This window comes from Entelurus aequoreus, linkage group LG13 (assembly GCF_033978785.1).
Source record: "Entelurus aequoreus isolate RoL-2023_Sb linkage group LG13, RoL_Eaeq_v1.1, whole genome shotgun sequence".
NCBI lineage: Eukaryota > Metazoa > Chordata > Actinopteri > Syngnathiformes > Syngnathidae > Entelurus > Entelurus aequoreus.
This window is the reverse complement of record NC_084743.1, coordinates 70106169-70120895: the sequence shown is the minus strand read 5'-3', so window position 1 is coordinate 70120895 and position 14727 is coordinate 70106169. Positions and strand designations below refer to the sequence as shown.

General features: G+C 39.8%; 1 pseudogene; it reads right to left on the bottom strand.

Annotated features, from left to right (window-relative positions):
• LOC133663043 (multiple epidermal growth factor-like domains protein 6) overlaps positions 1-14727 on the bottom strand; it is a 142350-nt pseudogene that overhangs the window by 93623 nt on the left and 34000 nt on the right.

Genomic DNA, 14727 nt, shown 5'->3' with positions numbered 1-14727 from the left:
GGTCTCCACGGGTTTTAAAATTAGTTTTGGGGATCTTTAGAAGACCCTAGCCTGAAGACCGGAGGCTGCGCCCTGAAGAGTAGGGGCATAGCAAGTCGGTGATGTACTGAGGGGCCCCACCATGCAATGCACGGAATGTCAGGACTAACATTTTAAACTCAATGCGGAATTTAACTGGAAGCCAATGAAGACTGGATAAAATGGGGTAATATGGGCTGTTCTGGCTGCACCGGTCAAAAGTTTGGCAGCTGCATTTTGTACAGTCTGAAGTCTCTTTAGCCTTGACTTGTTGAAAAGAGTGAAAAGAGAATTGCAATAGTCAATACGATGATCATTTCAAGATCCAATTTTGACAACAAATTTCTCACTTTAGAAATATTTCTGAGATGATAAAAACAGTTTTTGGTCACTTGACAGCAGTGACCCTCCAAAGACATTGACTGATCAAACACAACCCCAAGGTTGCATTGTAAGTGCAATCAGAGTCCGCACACGTGCAAAATGTGTCGACGTGCGCAGAAAGGCCACGCAGAGTGTGGTTTTTACGTGCAAAAATGTTGGCGATGTTTAGACGCCATACATAAATGTCGAAATAGACGGCATCCCAAATATCAGTACTTTGTGTGAACACAATGTGTTATAACACACTGTCATAAACTTCTTGGGCATGTAATTAATCAGAGCTGCAAAGGTTTTTACTTGAACCTTTTTCCAGTTCTCCATGATGACGTCACAGAATTAATGAATAAATACCAAATGTCTGCTCTCAATTTAAAGCATAACAATTAGCCAAGAGACAGCTCGTATCCCGAAAGACTAAAACTGTATCATGAAGAAATCGAAACTACACATAGCCATATTTTGTAATAACCCCAAAATGTTTGAAAAACATTTTTGAACTGAAAGGTTAACATTCTTACTGCTCACCAATGCATGTTCGAGCATCAGTATGCATGCGGAATCCCTCGCCGCACTCACAGTGATAAGAGCCTGGTGTGTTGACACACATCTGCTGGCATCCTCCGTTCAGATCTGCACACTCGTTTACGTCTGAACACACATGATAAAGAAAATATTAATCAAACATTATTCTTTTTTTTTGACTGTGAGAGTAGCTTTGCTTCGGACTTCACGACAAACACATTGTAACTGGAAAACAATTGTTATTGCTCAGAAATGATAAGCAGATATTTCAGTGAGAAGCTGAAAGGAAGATTAAATTGCAGGGATGTTTGAAATCAATACAATCATCCATTAGTGACATCAGCTGATGCCAATACCGATCATATGTATTAACTGTAAATGTTTCCATTTATATATGGTGAGTGCTATTAGCTATCAATATCAGCACAATATTTGAACTGGTTCCTTATTCTTTTTTTTATCACATACAACTGTTTGAGCAAAACAAAGTCAATAGCACACAATAACTAAACCAAAGCAAAAACTATTATTTGCCCTCAAAGTCTTCTTGTGTCCAGGTAATTTGTCCCCGAGTTTGTAAACATTTACAAAAACAACAAAAATGATTTTGATAAAATAAAAATGTTGATCTAATTATTGTTGTATCTATCATATACTGATACTACCTTTGGCTTTGGTATCGACACCACCAATCACCAATTATGGATTGATCCGCCCTCCTCTTGTGTGTCGTGTGACTGTGATAATGCTGACACACCAAGAGTTTTTATATTATCCTCTAACTCAGGAGTCCCCAAACTACGGTCCGCAGGCCGGATCCGGCCCGCGGGAAGTCCCAAGTTTAAATTTAAAAAAAAATGTTATTATAATTTTTTCAAATCTGTCCTTTCTAATCCATTTCCTACCGCTTGTTACTCTCTGTGTCTTCTAGCTGCTCAGGCAAATCATATTGTCTAAAAATGCATTTTCCCATGACATAATCGCGCTCGGAATATATATATATATATATATATATATATATATATATATATATATATATATATATATATATATATATATATATATATATATATATATATGTCTTAATTAGATTATCCAAAAAAAAAAAAAGAGATGAAATAGTCTTGTGATTTTTTCCCACACATACATTTATATATATATATATATATATATATATATATATATATATATATATATATATATATATATATATATATATATATATATATATATATATATATATGTCTTAATTAGATTATCCAAAAAAATAGTGCTCGATACCGTGGTAGAGCGTAATATGTATGTGTGGGAAAAAAATCACAAGACTATTTCATCTCTACAGGCCTGTTTCATGAGGGGTTTCCTCAATCCTCAGGAGATTTTCTCCTGAGGATGAAATAGTCTTGTGATTTTTTCCCACACATACATATATATATATATATATATATATATATATATATATATATATATATATATATATATATATATATATATATATATATATATATATATATATATATATATATATATATATATATATATATATATATATATATATATATATATATATATACAGCCCGGCCCCGGGCCAAATTTTTTTAACCCAATGCGGCCCACGAGTCAAAAAGTTTGTGGACCCCTGCTCTAACTCTTATTGAACTTGTTAATTTCCTGTTAAAATCTGCTGACTTTCTGCATCTACACTTCTTAATGTTTACCAGCAATTTTTTGTTTGTGTGGTTTCAAGCTAGCTTAGAGGTTAGCTTGGCTATTAGCTTGCTCTCGGTGTGTAACATGTTGAACCTTGTCCTTCGGTGAAAACGATACTTGATAATGATACCTAAGACACTAAGAAATGCAGTTTATTTGCCGTAATGGAGGTGGTTATTATTTAGCTCAGGGGAGCGGCTCCACACTATGTATGGAGACACATAATTAGCTGCTAGCTGCTTGTCAGCCGGCTTGTCGATTTGCACATCCCTTTTAAATTGAACTGAATTTCACATATTTTTATGCTGATCATACAAAACAATACCATTTGACTTAGTGCTGCACAGAATACACTTCTACAATATTTAGTGGGCATGGCAGAAAGTCTGTTTGAATGACTCTCATACTTCTTGGAGACGGCGGTCAGATAGGAAGATGACACAGCAACCTTTGCATCTGGACAATACATCATGGATCATCTTCTCTAACATCCATTAAGAATAACAATCACATTTCTGCAAAAACTGCATGACATTTTAACAGTTTTTTGTTTGTTTGTTTGTTGATTTGCTTTTTTAAAAGATGACACCAGAACCACAAAATTCTACCATCACTGCTAGTTAAATTCCTCAGAGGTCAAAGCAGCACATTGTGTGCGTGTGTGTGTGTGTGTGTGTGTGTGTGTGTGTGTGTGTGTGTGTGTGTGTGTGTGTGTGTGTGTGTGTGTGTGTGTGTGTGTGTGTGTGTGTGTGTGTGTGTGTGTGTGTGTGTGTGTGTGTGTGTGTGTGTGTGTGTGTGTGTGTGTGTGTGTGTGTGTGTGGTCCAGACCCACGAAAACTGCCCTCTCCTAAATAGTATGGGTGTGAATTTTGGGGAACCTAACGACTCTATCCATTTCCTGGGGTGACAACGCCATTCAGAATTGATTCTCAATTCAACACGATTCTCGATTAAAATTAATCTCGCAATGTATTGTTTGGAATAATAAACGTAATGAAAGTTGTTCAAAACAGGTTACATGTTAGAAAATCTCATTCTAGTTGCATGGAAATGGCCTTAAAACATCTTCTTAAAAATGTATTCTTATACAAAAATATATATATAAATATATATATATATATATTTTTTTTTTTTATTTAAATCTATTTTGGAAAATTATGACTCGATTTAAAGTCGAGATGAATAAGAATCCCGATTCAAATGTGAGTTTGTGCACCCCTACTAAATAGTGTAAAAGGGAAAACTACTTTTTGTTTTTTGTCCTTAAAGTCCTCCTGTATTAAGGAACCTATTTTCTGAGTTTGTGAACAATAACAACAGCAAAAAAAAACTAAATGCAATTGTGATAAGAAAAATTATCGATCAAAGTCGCTGTGGTTCTGACTATATATTCATACTATATTCGGTATTGTTACGGTCTATATTTGTATCGAGTCGCCCACCCGTTTACACTCAAGAGCTCTTTTTAGCGGTTAACATATCCTCTTACGGTGTGTAATGTAACATGTTTAGCTATACTGCCAGTGATAACGATACTTTAATGTATCGTAGTTTATTTGCTTTGACTTAGAAGTGGCTTTGCACTGTGAAGAGGGACGTTGGCTGCGAGCAAGGACGCCGCAGTGCTGTGATGACGCGGTTGTTTGCTTGTCACTGTCAAATTTGCGAAACTCGGCATGAATGTGTCATTCACAAGCATTATCACGATATAACGATAGTATTAAAAGCTCTATCGTCGGCTATATGTGTATTATTCATATTGTGTATGTCAGTGATTTTTCAAACAACTAGTGTTACATGTGCTCCATCTCATGGTATGCCAAAGAATCACTTAATTGGTGTTTTATTTTCCGATATTCAAACACAGCGTTACTGTTTGTGTGAGTGTGAATTATATTTATATATCGCATTTCTCTAGTGACTCAAAGCGCTTTTTTACATAGTTAAACCCAATAAGTTACATTTAAGTAACAAGGATGGCGGAAGCGGGAATCGAACCTGGAACCCTCAAGTTACTGGCACGGCCACTCTACCAACCGAGCTATACCGCCCACTGTTCACACCGTGTGTATTGTTACAGTGGCCAAAAATATAAACTATATTTGTTATTTAAGTTTGTCATGATCCGTGGCCCGGATCATGTGTTGCTATATTCTGTTAGTTTTGGACTCCCTTAGTTCCTGTTTTTGTGCACCCTTGTTTGTTTTTATTTACCATGGGTGCTTATTGTTTCCACCTGTCTCTGATTGGTGCTCGGGACGCTCACCTGTTTCCCGAGCACTAATCAGAGGCACTATTTAATCCTGCCTTTGCCGGTCAGTCGGCCTGGCTTCATTGTTTGCTATATGCAACCTGTTACGTTTGGTCTTCGTGTTTCCTAGCTCATGATTCCTGCTTTAAGTTTTTTCCTTAGCTTCCCGTGCGATCGGCACGCATTCCTTTTGCTTGTTTTCTGTTTTTGGTACTACGCGTTATTTTTTGATGATTAAATCATGTTCCTACCTGCACGACTTGTCCGGAGGGGTCCGTCTGCATCCCGGGAGAACGAACCCCGCAGTAAGCTGACAAAGTTAAATTAATGAATACTACTGTATTCTGATATTGGTTATTGTGTTGGCACTTGGAGAGCCAAGTGTTTTCTGAGGTGGTACTTGGTGCAAAAAGCCACATTGGAGTAATCAAATGACTGCTCTTCACCGGTTATACACAATAACTAAATTCCAAATAGTCTAAGTAAAATGTGTTTTTCCCTTCTGTTGGTCACCATAGCTCAGCACTCAATTTTCTTCCCCATAAACACGACCTCACATGTATTTTACACAAAAAACAATAAACGGAGGGCTTCACGGCAGCTGGGATTGCTTCCCTTAGTGTTCTCCAGTGTTTGGCCGTACGGCTATAAATTCTAACAAAGTGACAATATCCTGTCTGAAAGGTCAAAGGTCCGCAGTACTTGTTCACACCTGGAACGCTGAGGAACAAATGGGCCTTAGTAAATCGGCATGTTTATTTCTGCCAGACTGAGAGAGCCAAGTGTTCAGTTGACAGGTTTAGAGATCATCTGCTGACCGTGTTGTTCACTCACGACTTTACTGCCTGGAGTCAGGAGTCAGTTCATCTCCAGCAGGTCAGCTGCAGTAAAGAAGCCCCTTAAAGGCCTACTGAAATGAATTTGTTTTATTTAAACGGGAATAGCAGATCCATTCTATGTGTCATACTTGATCATTTCGCGATATTGCCATATTTTTGCTGAAAGGATTTAGTATAACTATATATATATAGTAACGTCGATAAAGTTCGCAACTTTTGGTCTCTGATAAAAAAAAACCTTGCCCCTACCGGAAGTAGCGTGACGTTGTCAGTTGTTCACTCCCTCATATTTTCCTATTGTTTTCAACGCAGCTAGAGCTATTCGGACGATTACCCCATTAATTTGAGCGAGGATGAAAGATTCGTGGACAAGGAACGTTAGAGTGACGGACTAGAATGCAGTGATATACATATTTTTTTTCGCTCTGACCGTAACTTAGGTACAAACTGGCTCATTGGATTCCACACTCTCTCCTTTTTCTATTGTGGATCACGGATTTGTATTTTAAACCACCTCGGATACTATATCCTCTTGAAAATGAGAGTCGAGAACGCAAAATGGACATTCAGTGCCTTTTATCTCCACGACAATACACCAGCGAAACGCTTTAGCTATGAGCTAACGTGATAGCATCGTGCTTTAACTGCATATAGAAACAAAAAAAATAAACCCCTGACTGGAAGGATAGATAGAAAATCAACAATACTATTAAACCGTGGACATGTAAATACACGGTTAATGCTTTCCAGGCTGGCGAAGGTTAACAATGCTGTGCTAACGACGCCATTGAAGCCTACTTAGCAACCGGACCTCACAGAGCTATGCTAAAAACATTAGCTCTCCAACTACGCCAGCCAGCCTTCATCTGCTCATCAACACCCGTGCTCACCTGCGTTCCAGCGATCGGCGGAAGGACGAAGGACTTCACCCGATGCGTTTGGCGGCCCGGAGACGTAAGAAGTCAAGGTGAGGTCGCCGGCTAGCGCGTCTGCTCTCCAACAAAGTCCTCTTGGTTGTGTTGCTTTAGTCCGCTGCTAATACACCGATCCCACCTACAACTGTCTTCTTTGCAGCCTTCATTGTTCATTAAACAAATTGCAAAAGATGTCCAGAATACTGTGGAATTATGAAATGAAAACAGAGCTTTTTGTATAGGATTCTACGGGGTACCATAACTTCCGTTTAACTGACTACGTCACGTGCATACGTCATCATACCGCGACGTTTCAGCCGGATATTTCCCGGGAAAATTTAAATGTCACTTTATAAGTTAACCCGGCCGTATTGGCATGTGTTGCAATGTTAAGATTTCATCATTGATATATAAACTATCAGACTGCGTGGTCGGTAGTAGTGGGTTTCAGTAGGCCTTTAAAATAATGTAAAAATCTTTCTTAACAATTCATTGTGTGAATGCTGCAAATCCTTCTCCTCGCACATGTTTTTCAAACTATTCCACTTTTAATATGTTGATTGATTGATTGATTGATTGAGACTTTTATTAGTAGATTGCACAGTACAGTACATATTCAGTACAATTGACCACTAAATGGTAACACCCGAATACGTTTTTCAACTTGTTTAATTCGGGGTCCACGTAAATCAATTCATGGTAAAAATACCGACTCTGTTGGGACTCGAACCCACAACTTTTGAATATATTTTTTTAAGTATTCTGTCTGGACGTCCAATGCGCTGTCCATTGCGCCACAGAGCCATTCAGCTCATTCATTACATGCGAGCTATCATTTACCCCCCCACAATTCCCACATTTTCCGCAAATCCATATTTTTTCCCTATATGAATTGAATGCACAATTTTTCAAACATCCATATTTTCCACATTTCTCAACCACCATCTACACATTCCAGTCATACTTGACATGCAAACTAACAAGTTTCTGCATTTCCCAGAATTACAAGGAATCTTTTTTCGGGGTTGTGTTCTCCAGGATGCGGAAGGAAGCGTCAGAAGGAGCGTGCAGGTAGGAATCATTTAATTCCACTGGCAGGGGAAAAAAAAAATACAAAACAAAGTGCACGAGAAGCCCATGGCAAAACCATAAATACCAAGTCTAGAACATAAAGCAGTCGCGTAAAGCAAACAAAAGAGCAAAATGTCAGCGAAGACGAATATTGATTCCGTGTCGACTTCATGGCGAAACGGGTATAAAAAGAGGCATGATTGTCAGTGGCAGCAGGCGTGTCCGGATCTATAAGCAGAGGCTGGTGTGTCCACTCAGTTCACTTAGCAACAAGAAAGGTTAAGAAAAGGAGGAAAACAGCACCAAACTAAGAATAACAATAAACACAAAACAAAAAAAACCTGGGATGACAGGTCATGAAATGAATGGGCATTTTTTCAAACTTCTAAATTTTCCACATTTCTCAACCTATTCCAAAATCAAAATGGTCCTTGTTAATGTTAGTCATTTGCGAGCATTGATTGATGGATTGAAACTTTTATTAGTAAATTGCAAAGGAAGACAATACATTATAGGAAACTGTACAGTGTACACAGTACAGTACATATTCCGTACAATTGACCACTAAATGGTAACACCCGAATAAGTTGTTCAACTTGTTTAAAGGCCTACTGAAACCCACTACTACCAACCACGCAGTCTGATAGTTTATATATCAATGATGAAATCTTAACATTGCAACACATGCCAATACGGCCGGGTTAACTTATAAAGTGCAATTTTAAAATTCCCGCCACACTTCCGGTTGAAAAACTCCTTTGGATATGATTTATGCGCGTGACGTCACAAAAGCAACGGAAGTGGTTGGACCCCATCGGACCCGATAGAAAAGCCTCTTGTTTTCTTCGACAAAATTCCACAGTATTCTGGACATCTGTCTTGGTGAATCTTTTGCAATTTGTTTAATGAACAATGGAGGCTGCAAAGAAGAACGTTGTAGGTGGGATCGATCGGTGTCTTAGCGGCTAAGTACAATACTTACAGCAACACAACAAGGACTACTTACTACGCCTAGCCGATGCTTGCCGCCAAACCCACGGATGAAGTCCTTCGTCGCGCCGTTGATCGCTGGAACGCAGGTGAGCACGGCTGTTGATGGGAAGATGAGGGCTGGCTGGCGTAGGTGGAGCGCTAATGTTTTTATCATAGTTCTGTGAGGTCCGGTTGCTAAGTTGCTAAATTAGCCTTAGCGTCGTTAGCAACAGCATTTTTAAGCCTTACCAGGCTGAGAATTTTTAACCGTGTAGTTACATGTACATGGTTTAATAGTATTGTTGGTCTTCTGTCTATCCTTCCAGTCAGGGGTTTATTTATTTTGTTTCTATCTTCATTTGAGAACGATGCTATCACGTTAGCTCAGTAGCTAAGTGTGTCACCGATGTATTGTCTTGGAGATAAAAGTCACTTTAAATGTCCATTTCGCGTGGTCGACTCTCATTTTCAAGAGGATATAGTATCCGAGGTGGTTTAAAATACAAATCCGTGATCCACAATAGAAAAAGGAGAGAGTACATAGTTCTGTGAGGTCCGGTTGCTAAGTTGCTAAATTAGCCTTAGCGTCGTTAGCAACAGCATAGTTAAGCCTTACCAGGCTGAGAATTTTTAACCGTATAGTTACATGTACATGGTTTAATAGTATTTTTGATCTTCTGTCTATCCATCCAGTCAGGGTTTTTTTTTATTTAGTTTCTATCTGCATTTGAGACTGCTATGCTATCACGTTGGCTATGTAGCTAGGTTAGCTTCTATGTTTTTAGCTTCGAAAAGCTGAATATTATTAATCGTGTATTTACATGTTCATGGTTTAATAGTATTTTTGATCTTCTGTCCATCCATCCAGTCAGGGTTTTTTTTTATTTAGTTTCTATCTGCATTTGAGACTGATGCTATCACGTTGGCTACGTTGCTAGGTTAGCTTCTATTTTTTTAGCTTCGCAAAGCTGAACATTATTAATCGTGTATTTACATGTTAATGGTTTAATAGTATTTTTGATCTTCTGTCTATCCATCCAGTCAGGGTTTTTTTTAATTTAGTTTCTATCTGCATTTGAGACTGCAATGCTATCACGTTGGTTACGTTGCTAGGTTAGCTTCTATTTTTTTAGCTTCGCAAAGCTGAATATTATTAATCATGTATTTACATGTTTAGTCACTGTGAATGTCCATTTCGCGTTCTCGACTCTCATTTTCAAGAGGATATAGTATCTGAGGTGGTTTGAAATACAAATCTGTGATCTACAATAGAAAAAGGAGAGAGTGTGGAATCCAATGAGCCAGCTTGTACCTAAGTTACGGTCAGAGCGAAAAAAGATACGTCCATCACTGCCTCTCAAGTCCTTCACTGTAACGTTCCTCATCTACGAATATTTCATCCTCGTTCAAATTAATTAATGGGGTAATCGTCACTTTCTCGGTCCGAATCTCTCTCGCTCCATTGTAAACAATGGGGAATTGTGAGGAATACTAGCTCCTGTGACGTCTCGCTACTTCCGGTACAGGCAAGGCTTTTTTTATCAGCGAGCAAAAGTTGCGAACTTTATCGTCGATTTTCTCTACTAGATCCTTTCAGCAAAAATATGGCAATATCGCGAAATGATCAAGTATGACACATGGAATGGATCTGCTATTCCCGTTTAAATAAAAACATTTCATTTCAGTAGGCCTTTAAGTCGGGGTGCATGTTAATCAATTCATGGTAAATGCATGCTAACATTACCATGGGAAGTCTTTTAGCCATAATAGTAGGTGTACACAACAAAGTCATATATTTTGGTATTTGACCTATGTTATCTGTTAGCATGCCAAGTTTTTGTTCAAGTTTGTGCTCCAGGGTACCGCCCTGGATCTGGACCTGGCTGGGGACCTGCGGCCCCCAGATCCCCGGCTTATTTTCAGTCTTATTTTCCGTCAAATTACATGCCTGGTATAAATCGGTGTTAAAAAAAAGGCCCAATTTTTTCGAAAGCAACTTTCCACTAAAGTCTATTAACATTTTGTGAAACTTGGCAGCCTTGACGTTAAATGATAAATGATAAATGGGTTATACTTGTATAGCGCTTTTCTACCTTCAAGGTACTCAAAGCGCTTTGACACTATTTCCACATTTACCCATTCACACACACATTCACACACTGATGGCGGGAGCTGCCATGCAAGGCGCTAACCAGCAGCCATCAGAGGCAAAGGGTGAAGTGTCTTGCCCAAGGACACAACGGACGTGACTAGAAAGGTAGAAGGTGGGAATTGAACCCCAGTAACCAGCAACACTCCGATTGCTGGCACAGCCACTCTATCAACTTCGCCACGCCGTCCGTTAGTTAGCATGTTAGCTTTTTTTTGCTGATTCTGCCGATATACACCTCAGAATCATGTATTTTGGTAAATGATGCATGCTAATGTTTGTATGCTAGCTTTTTCGCAAATGTTTGCGTGTATACACTTCAAAGATAAATATTTTGTTATTTGACGCATGTTAAATGTTAGCATGCCACATTTTTCAAGTAGTTACATAGTAGTAGTAGCACTTTTGGTATGCCAACATTTTTAGTAATATTTGTGAGCATGCTAACGTTAACATGATAACGTTAGCATGTTAGATTTGTTTTCGCTAATTTTGCCACTATACACCTCAAAGTCATATATTTTGGTATTTGATGCATGTTCAACATTAGCATGCCAATTTTTTAAGCAAGTTTTGCCGTGATATACCTCACCCATGTATTTTGCTAATTGATGTATACGAATATGAGCATGCTAGGTTGTTTAGCTCACTTTGCAGATATGCACCTTAGAGTTGTATTTTTTTAATATTTGACGCTGTCTGGCTAGCATGCTAACTGTTAGCATTACAGTCCTGCTTCTGCTTTTAAGCATTCACACGCAATTTCTACCAAAATTGCTTTTTCTAGTTAACACAGGGGTTAGTGCATGTGCCTCACAACGCGAAGGTCCTGAGTTCAATCCCAGGCTCGGGATCTTTCGGTGTGGAGTTTGAATGTTCTCTCCGTGACTGCGTGGGTTCCCTCCGGGTACTCCGGCTTCCACCCACCGCCAAAAACATGCACCTGGGGATAGGTTGATTGGCAACACTAAATTGGCCCTAGTGTGTGAACGTGAGTGTGAATGTTGTCTGTCTATCTGTGTTGGCCCTGCGATGAGATGGCGACTTGTCCAGGGTGTACCCCGCCTTCCACCCGAATGCAGCTGAGATAGCCTCCAGCAGCCCCTGCGACCCCGAAAGGGACAAGCAGTAGAAAATGGATGGATGGATACAGTGGAACCTTATTTTACGAACCCCTCATTGTACAAACTTTTCGGTTCACAAACGACAGACCAAATGAAAATAAGCTTTGTTGTACGAACCTTGGCCAGTGTTCGAGCGTTTCATCCACCTATTGCCTTGCAGCACGGCTATTGGGGTCTGTCCATGCTCATTCAGTCAGCTCAGCAGTGCTGTCGTTAGCCACTATGTTAGCTATACTCTACAGTGCTACTTTGTGTTCTTTTTAGGTGTGTTTTTTAGCCTTTTTACAGCATTTTCCTAGTTTTGCTAGCTTAATATGAGTCAAAAGAAAGCAATGGAGAAGCTATGTGTGGTTTGAACAACCCCCCTCTATTCCACTGCACACCAAGAAGATTAACCAACAAGATGAAGCTGATTTAATTTTTTAAAATTCCTAATCATTGTAGCGACCTGGCTGTTGAAGTTAAGGAATTTTGACATTTTAAACTGTGGGTGCGCCACAGGGCTAGTGACAGTGTGTGTGCGTAACAGCAGGGTGGCTGTAAATGAGAACAGTTCAGCTTGTTGTTAGTTTGGATTTGGTATTAAATAGAAAGTAGATCTATCACCCCTTTGATATGTTTGTTCGATATACAGTGCTGTACTTAATATTGTGTTCAAAGTGTCCAAACATACTAAAATATGGAATTTTGTTGAGGCTAAAACCCATTATTCATGTTTATTTTGTTTCTTTTGGAGAAATTTGCTTCAAATGACTAACTTTTCTATTTGCGAACCCTAATGAAGACCCAATTAAGTTTGTAAATTGAGGTTCCACTGTATGAACAATTCTGATAACTCAACCAAACATGCAGAAACCAGAATGACTATGGCCCATCTGTGTCGTATAAAAAATGTTGGTAAGTTGTCAAATTATCCATTCTTAAAAACTTTACTATTGGACAGCCTAACAAGTCTGAAGGTTCTGTGAAAATATGAACAAAAGACGTCTGTATGCAGATATGTAGTTCGAAAAAAAGGCTGATGATTACACAGATAATAAAGTGCAGCAATGCCTTCTGACAGACTGTTGGCAGTAATATACCATAAAGCAGCCATGTTTGTGCAGAGAAGGCCTGCAGCCAGTGTCAACAATGCACATTTTATTGCACACAAACAAAGACCTGACATTTATTGGCCATGTGTGTAAGGTCAGTCAGTGCATTGTGTATTTACAATATGACCATACTTTGTCATGTGCTACAACCATTTGGTTAAATACGAGTGCAGCGTTGGACCGGAGCACTGAATAGTTTTTTTTCTGTTTGATATAATTTCCTGTCCTGGTGCTCTTGTTTTGATAACATTTCATGTTTTTGTCTCTGTGTTTTACAGCACCTTGACCTTGTGTTTGTTGTCCTGTCAACACACCTGTTCCACATTCTTAATTAATCGGGTGACGTCACGTCTGTAAAAGTCTGCTGCCGCTCGCTGCCGCACCAAAGCGAAGTGCTATCTTTCTATTTGTGTGATTCTAATTGTTTAACAGCTTTCTTTATTCCTTCTCCCACATATGTAGTAGTCTTATCAAACTTACAAAGCATTCGCTCTCTATGCTTTGTCCCAATTCAGGGTATGCATCTTTCGAAGGGCGAATTTGAAGGCTGCTTACGTCACAATGCTGCGCGAAAGCTGTCCCATTTGATTCAAATTCGAAGGCTCCTCCAAATGTAGCCGACGAATGCGCCCTCCTTTTCCCTGAATTCGGAGGATGCACCGCGACTATCCTTCGTGGCCTCCCATATCCCAAGATGCTTTGCGCGCCTTTGTTCAACCTGGATATTTTTGACAAAGATCTCCTCCTTTTTGACGCATCCTTCGGAGCTGCCTCCGAAGGTCCAGCCTTCTGAGGCTGCGTAGGCCGGGTCCTCCGAAGGATGCAGACCCTGAATTGGGACACAGCTTTTGTTTCTCCGCCTTTCTTCCAGCTCGCTAGCTCCAAAGCTAGCGAAGCTAAGCTAGTCTCGGTCCAAAGCTACTGTGCTGTTCGCGGCTCAAAAGCTAACTAGCTAGCTGCTAAGCCAGGGAAGCTAAGCTAGTCCCGGTCCAAAGCCACTGTGCTCCGAAGGCGTCTGCTCCCTCACGCCGCTGCTACTCTTCGCCTATTGCTCCGAAGACAAACAAGAACTCGGCTCGGTGAAAGAAACAAAGTGAGTTTTGCTCCCTGTTCTTCGTTCACCGTTCTCATGAATAGGTTGGCCCTTTAAGAGGACCGTGTCCGCCAGTTAGAGCAGCGTAATTTCGTAACTTTTGACGCAGCAGACACGTTTGCTAGCGTTAGCTGTAGCAAGCTGAGAAACTCAGTTTGTAGCAGCCCTAAGCGGCCTACAAGCCACGGTCAACCTCTTGAGACGCATAATAGATTCAACCCTTTAGCTAGTCCTACACCCCAGTCTACCGGGCACCACACCTTCACCCGGAACATACAGCTTAGTAAACCAGCCATAATTAAGTGTATTCTCGGGACCAGAGGACCCGACATTTGAAGCGAGTCTTAGGGAACTGACTCGCAACAGGTGTAGTTAACATGTACGACAGGCTAATCGTCCCACTTGCTACGCAAACATAGTTGTATATGTCGGCTCCAATGACACTAGGATGAGACAGTCAGAGATTACAAAGAGGAACATAGTTAGGACTTGTAATCTCGCTATAAAGATGTCTTGGCATCGAATACTTGTCTCTGGCCACCTGCCTACGAGAGGCAATGATAAGAGGTATAGCAGATTAGTCTCG